This window comes from Entelurus aequoreus, linkage group LG25 (genome assembly GCF_033978785.1).
Source record: "Entelurus aequoreus isolate RoL-2023_Sb linkage group LG25, RoL_Eaeq_v1.1, whole genome shotgun sequence".
Classification (NCBI taxonomy): domain Eukaryota; kingdom Metazoa; phylum Chordata; class Actinopteri; order Syngnathiformes; family Syngnathidae; genus Entelurus; species Entelurus aequoreus.
The window spans coordinates 9,702,501-9,710,664 of NC_084755.1; positions in this window are offsets into that span (position 1 = coordinate 9,702,501).

Consider the following 8,164-nt stretch of genomic DNA (forward strand, 5'->3'; position numbering starts at 1 on the left):
AGACGGGTCAGCAGCACAGAGATGTCCCCAACCGATGCACAGGCGAGCGGTCCACCCCGGGTCCCGACTCTGGACAGCCAGCACTTCATCCATGGCCACCGGACCTGTGTCCACCCCCCTCCACAAGGGAGAGGGGGGCAGAGGAGAAACGGCAGATCAACTGGTCTAAAAAGGGGGTCTATTTAAAAGCTAGAGTATACAAATGAGTTTTAAGATGGGACTTAAATGCTTCTACTGAGGTAGCATCTCTAACTATTACCGGGAGGCCATTCCAGAGTACCGGAGCCCCCAATTCCAACCCTTGATGCTGAGTGCCAAGCAGGGAGGTAATGGGTCCCATTTTTTATAGTCTTTGGTATGACTCGGTTCTTCAGGCGTGGGGGGGAAAATGATGATGTAATAGACAAAGATCAGTCACAACATGAACTGTTGACCCGCCGCCGTTGTGGAGCTTTGAAGGAAATTGCATCATTTTACATTTTTGTGCAGCAAAGATAAGATCAAGTATGTATGTGTACAACATCTATTATTTAGTCGCCCGTGCTTTCCAGGAATGAACTAGAATATATACACTATATTGCCAAAAGTATTTGGCCACCCATCCAAATGATGAGAATCAGGTGTCCTAATCACTTGGCCCAGTGTATCAAATCAAGCACTTAGGCATGGAGACTGTTTCTACAAACATTTGTGAAAGAATGGGCCGCTTTCAGTGATTTCCAGCGTGTAACTGAAGAGTTTGGGAACAACAGCAACTCAGCCAGGAAGTGGTAGGCCACGTAAACTGACTGAGGGGTCAGCGGGTGCTGAAGCGCATAGTGCAAAGACTTTCTGCACAGTCAGTTGCTACAAAGCTCCAAACTTCATGTGACCTTCCAGTTAGCCCACGTACAGTACGCAGAGAGCTTCATGGAATGTGCTTCCATGGCCGAGCAGCCGCATCTAAGCCATGCATCACCAAGTCCAACGCAAAGCTTCTCTGGAGTGATGAATCACGCTTTTCCATCCGGCAATCTGATGGACCAGTCTGGGTTTGGAGGTTGCCAGGAGAACGCTACATTTCGGACTGCATTGTGCAGAGTGTGAAATTTGGTGGAGGAGGAATTATGGTGCGGGGTGGTTTTTCAGGAGTTGGGCTTGGCCCCTTAGTTCCAGTGAAAGGAACTTTGAATTCTCCAGGATAGGAATGGGATGGCAATTCAAGTTCATACAGTCGTGGTCAAAAGTTTACATACACTTGTAAAGAACATAATGTCATGGCATGTATATATATATATATATATATATATATATATATATATATATATATATATATATATATATATATATATATATATATATATATATATATATATATATATTAGTATAAAACATATGACAAAATACAAGTAACAATATCAATAATATAAATATTACATGAATAAGTTAGTAAAAAACACAATTTATAATAAAATGTGTTCAAACCATAAAATATGTATTTTTCTATATTGAAAAACTATTTTTTAGAATGTATTCTTTAAAAAAAAAATTATAGTATTTTTTGTATGAATTGATTAAATTTAGTTTAAAATTAAGTTTATAAAATTATATTAACAAAACTATTTTTTCTTACATTTGAAATTCATGTTAAATGTATTTTATGATTTACATTATTTCTAAAATGGTACTTATTTTCAAATAATTGCTAATGCATCAGAAATGTGTATAGATACAAATATAATGTATTTAATTGTAATAAAAATGTATATAATTAAGATTTACTTCCTGTGCTGGGACAAACAATGAATACACACAGTGGCACACTGTGGCCACAAGAGGTCACTGCTGCTCAAATATAAAACTTCTAACCACAGGAAGTCAGTCTACTAAACAAATGGCAGGTTGCCACAGTTTGACAAGAGGAATTCACCCCCAACACTACAATTTAGTTTAAAATTAAGTTTATAAAATTATATTAACAAAACTATTTTTTCTTACATTTGAAATTCATGTTAAATGTATTTTATGATTTACATTATTTCTAAAATGGTACTTATTTTCAAATAATTGCTAATTCATCAGAAATGTGTATAGATACAAATATAATGTATTTAATTGTAATAACAATGTATATAATTAAGATTGACTTCCTGTGCAGTGACAAACAATGAATACACACAGTGGCACACTGTGGCCACAAGAGGTCACTGCTGCTCAAATATAAAACTTATAACCACAGGAAGTCAGTCTACTAAACAAATGGCAGGTTGCCACAGTTTGACTTGAGGAATTCACCCCCAACACTACAACCAAGACACATGGTGACTGACATTTCTCAATAATTACTATGCATTTTAAACTTAACATTTCTACCAGAAATAAGAATGATCTGTCCTATAGAACCACATCTGTCAGAACTCTTTGTACTACAATGCATTCAACTTCCTCTATCATCACACCTTTCCTCTTCAATACATCTTTCCATACAGAATACAAAGATGTGTATTTATACCCATTTCTGATGCACTGGCAATTATTTGAAAATAAGTAAAATTTTAGAAATATGTAAATAATAAAATAAATGTATCATGAATTTAAAACTTAAGAAAAACATTTTTGTTAATATAATTTAATAAACCTTTTAGAGAATGTAATTTAATCAATTCATATTAAAAAAAATAATTTTTTTTAAAAATAATAAATTCTAAAAATAGTTTTTTCAGATAGAAAAATACATATTTTATGGTTTGATCACATTTTAGTATAAATTGTTTTTTATTGACTTATTAATGTAATATTTATATTATATTATTTATATTTTTACTTGTATTTTGTCATGTTTTGTACTATATACACACACACACACACACAACTCTTAATTACCGATTCCGATATCAACCGATACCGATATATACAGTCGTGGAATTAACACATTATTATGCCTAATTTTATTGTGATGCCCCGCTGGATGCATTAAACAATGTAACAAGGTTTTCCAAAATAAATCAACTCAAGTTATGGAAAAAAATGCCAACATGGCACTGCCATATTTATTATTGAAGTCACAAAGTGCTTTTTTTTTTTTTTTAACATGCCTCAAAACAGCAGCTTGGAATTTGGGACATGCTCTCCCTGAGAGAGCACGAGGAGGTTGAGGTGGACGGGGTTGAGGGGGTGGGGTTGAGGTCTGGGGGGTATAGGGGGTTAGCGGGGTTGTATATTGTAGCGTCCCGGAAGAGTTAGTGCTGCAAGGGGTTCTGGGTATTTGTTCCGTTGTGTTTATGTTGTGTTACAGTGCGGATGTTCTCCCAAAATGTGTTTGTCATTCTTGTTTGGTGTGGGTTCACAGTGTGGCGCATATTTGTAACAGTGTTAAAGTTGTTTATACGGCTACCCTCAGTGTGACCTGTATGGCTGTTGACCAAGTATGCCTTGAGTTAGCATAACTCAACTTTTGGGTTAAATAATTCAACGCAAAAGTTGGGGCGAAAAAATTTACTCAAAATGTTGAGTTAATATAACTCAAATAAGGGGTTTGTTCTTTTCTGAACCAGCAGTTCGGTTAAAATTTGGTTATTTTTTATCCCAACATTTTTTAGTGTGTACACACCAAAAATGCTGGGTTATTTTGATAACCCAATTTATGAGTTGCTAGTGTTGGGTAAAATATTTGAGTTCTTTTTATGAATAGCAATCCATTTTTTTGATTATAAGGTTATTATTTTAACTCAATTTCTGGGTTTTCAAAATTATGAACCATTTTTGGGTTGTTTTTCAACAAGTAACGCATTTTTGGGTGGCTTTTTTTTTGTATTAAAAAGTGGCTTTTTTTCTTGAAGGGAAAATAATAATAATTATTATTATTAAAAATAATTTATATTATTTACAATCACCCAACATTGAGTTATTATAACTCAACTTTTGGGTTAAAGAATTCAACCCAATAGTTTGGTTGGGGATAACCCAACATTAAGTTATCATAACTCAATTTTTGGGTTAAATAATTCAACCCAATAGTTTGGTTGGGAATAACCCAACATTAAGTTATCATAACTCACCTTTTGGGTTAAATAATTCAACCCAACAGTTTGGTTGGGAATAACCCAACATTAAGTTATCATAACTCAACTTTTGGGTTAAATTATTCAATCCAATAGTTTGGTTGGGAATAACCCAACATTAAGTTATCATAACTCAACTTTTGGGTTAAATAATTCAACCCTATAGTTTGGTTGGGAATAACCCAACATTGAGTTATTATAACTCAACTTTTGGGTTAAATAATTCAACCCAATAGTTTGGTTGGGGATAACCCAACATTGAGTTAGTATAACTCAATTTTGGGGTTAAATAATCCAACCCAATAGTTTGGTTGGGAATAACCCAACATTGAGTTATCATAACTCAATTTTTGGGTTAAATAATTCAACCCAATAGTTTGGTTGGGAATAACCCAACATTAAGTTATCATAACACAATTTTTGGGTTAAATAATTCAACCCAATAGTTTGTTTGGGAATAACCCAGCATTGAGTTATTATAACTCAACTTTTGGGTTAAATAATTCAACCCAATAGTTTGGTTGGGGATAACCCAACATTAAGTTATCATAACTCAACTTTTTGGGTTAAATAATTCAACCCAGTAGTTTGGTTGAGAATAACCCAACATTAAGTTATCATAACTCAACTTTTGGGTTGAATAATTCAACCCTATAGTTTGGTTGGGAATAACCCAACATTAAATTGTCTTAACTCAACTTTTGGATTAAATAATTCAACCCAATAGTTTGGTTGGTAATAACCCAACATTGAGTTATTATAACTCAACTTTTGGGTTAAATAAATCAACCCAATAGTTTGGTCGGGAATAACCCAACATTAAGTTATCATAACTCAACTTTTGGCTTAAATAATTCAACCCAATAGTTTGGTTGGGAATAACCCAACATTAAGTTATCATAACTCACCTTTTGGGTTAAATAATTCAACCCAATAGTTTGGTTGGGAATAACCCAACATTAAGTTATCATAACTCAACTTTTGGCTTAAATAATTCAACCCAATAGTTTGGTTGGGAATAACCCAACATTGAGTTATCATAACTCAACTTTTGGGTTAAATTATTCAATCCAATAGTTTGGTTGAGAATAACCCAACATTAAGTTATCATACCTCAATTTTTGGGTTAAATAATTCAACCCAATAGTTTGGTTGGGAATAACCCAACATTAAGTTATCATAACTCAACTTTTGGGTTAAATAATTCAACCCTATAGTTTGGTTGGGAATAACCCAACATTAAGTTATCATAACTCAACTTTTGGGTTAAATTATTCAATCCAATAGTTTGGTTGAGAATAACCCAACATTAAGTTATCATAACTCAATTTTTGGGTTAAATAATTAAACCCAATAGTTTGGTTGGGAATAACCCAACATTAAGTTATCATAACTCAACTTTTGGGTTAAATTATTCAATCCAATAGTTTGGTTGGGAATAACCCAACATTAAGTTATCATAACTCAACTTTTGGCTTAAATAATTCAACCCAATAGTTTGGTTGGGAATAACCCAACATTAAGTTATCATAACTAAATTTTTGGGTTAAATAATTCAACCCAATAATTTGGTTGGGAATAACCCAACATTAAGTTATCATAACTCAACTTTTGGCTTAAATAATTCAACCCAATAGTTTGGTTGGGAATAACCCAACATTAAGTTATCATAACTCAATTTTTGGGTTAAATAATTCAACCCAATAGTTTGGTTGAGAATAACCCAACATTAAGTTATCATAACTCAATTTTTGGGTTAAATAATTCAACCCAATAGTTTGGTTGAGAATAACCCAACATTAAGTTATCATAACTCAATTTTTGGGTTAAATAATTCAACCCAATAGTTTGGTTGAGAATAACCCAACATTAAGTTATCATAACTCACCTTTTGGGTTAAATAATTCAACCCAATAGTTTGGTTGGGTATAACCCAACATTAAGTTATCATAACTCAATTTTTGGCTTAAATAATTCAACCCAATAGTTTGGTTGGGAATAACCCAACATTAAGTTATCATAACTCAACTTTTGGGTTAAATTATTCAATCCAATAGTTTGGTTGGGAATAACCCAACATTAAGTTATCATAACTCAACTTTTGGGTTAAATAATTCAACCCTATAGTTTGGTTGGGAATAACCCAACATTGAGTTATTATAACTCAACTTTTGGGTTAAATAATTCAACCCAATAGTTTGGTTGGGGATAACCCAACATTGAGTTAGTATAACTCAATTTTGGGGTTAAATAATCCAACCCAATAGTTTGGTTGGGAATAACCCAACATTGAGTTATCATAACTCAATTTTTGGGTTAAATAATTCAACCCAATAGTTTGGTTGAGAATAACCCAACATTAAGTTATCATAACACAATTTTTGGGTTAAATAATTCAACCCAATAGTTTGTTTGGGAATAACCCAACATTGAGTTATTATAACTCAACTTTTGGGTTAAATAATTCAACCCAATAGTTTGGTTGGGGATAACCCAACATTGAGTTAGTATAACTCAATTTTGGGGTTAAATAATCCAACCCAATAGTTTGGTTGAGAATAACCCAACATTAAGTAATCATAACTCAACTTTTGGGTTAAATAATTCAACCCAATAGTTTGGTTGGGAATAACCCAACATTAAGTTATCATAACTCAACGTTTTGGCTTAAATAATTCAACCCAATAGTTTGGTTGGGAATAACCCAACATTAAGTTATCATAACTCAATTTTTGGCTTAAATAATTCAACCCAATAGTTTGGTTGGGAATAACCCAACATTAAGTTATCATAACTCAACTTTTGGGTTAAATTATTCAATCCAATAGTTTGGTTGGGAATAACCCAACATTAAGTTATCATAACTCAACTTTTGGGTTAAATTATTCAATCCAATAGTTTGGTTGGGAATAACCCAACATTAAGTTATCATAACTCAACTTTTGGGTTAAATAATTCAACCCTATAGTTTGGTTGGGAATAACCCAACATTGAGTTATCATAACTCAATTTTTGGGTTAAATAATTCAACCCAATAGTTTGGTTGAGAATAACCCAACATTAAGTTATCATAACACAATTTTTGGGTTAAATAATTCAACCCAATAGTTTGGTTGGGGATAACCCAACATTGAGTTAGTATAACTAAATTTTGGGGTTAAATAATCCAACCCAATAGTTTGGTTGGGAATAACCCAACATTGAGTTATCATAACTCAATTTTTGGGTTAAATAATCCAACCCAATAGTTTGGTTGGGAATAACCCAACATTGAGTTATCATAACTCAATTTTTGGGTTAAATAATTCAACCCAATAGTTTGGTTGAGAATAACCCAACATTAAGTTATCATAACACAATTTTTGGGTTAAATAATTCAACCCAATAGTTTGGTTGAGAATAACCCAACATTGAGTTATTATAACTCAAATTTTGGGTTAAATAATTCAACCCAATAGTTTGGTTGGGAATAACCCAACATTGAGTTATTATAACTCAACTTTTGGGTTAAATAATTCAACCCAATAGTTTGGTTGGGAATAACCCAACATTGAGTTATTATAACTCAACTTTTGGGTTAAATAATTCAACCCAATAGTTTGGTTGGGAATAACCCAACATTAAGTTATCATAACTCAACTTTTGGGTTAAATAATTCAACCCAATAGTTTGGTTGGGAATAACCCAACATTAAGTTATCATACCTCAATTTTTGGGTTAAATAATCCAACCCAATAGTTGGTTTTGAAATAACCCAACATTTTAGTGAGCATAACTCAGCTTTTGTGTTAATAAATTCAACCCAATAGTTGGGTTATGAATCAACCAACATTGAGTTAGCATAACTCAAATTTTGGGTTAAATAATTCAACCCAATGGTTTGGTTGGGAATAACCCAACATTAAGTTATCATAACTCAACTTTTGAGTTAAATAATTCAACGCAAAAAGTTGGGTTGAAAAAATTAACCCAAAATGTTGAGTTAAAATAACTCAAATAAGGGGTTTGTCCTTTTCTGAACCAGCAGTTGGGTTAAAATTGGGTTATTTTTTAACCCAACATTTTTTAGTGTTTCATCTATTGTCCTCCATTTATTTCTTATTGTCTATATAATATTCTCATTT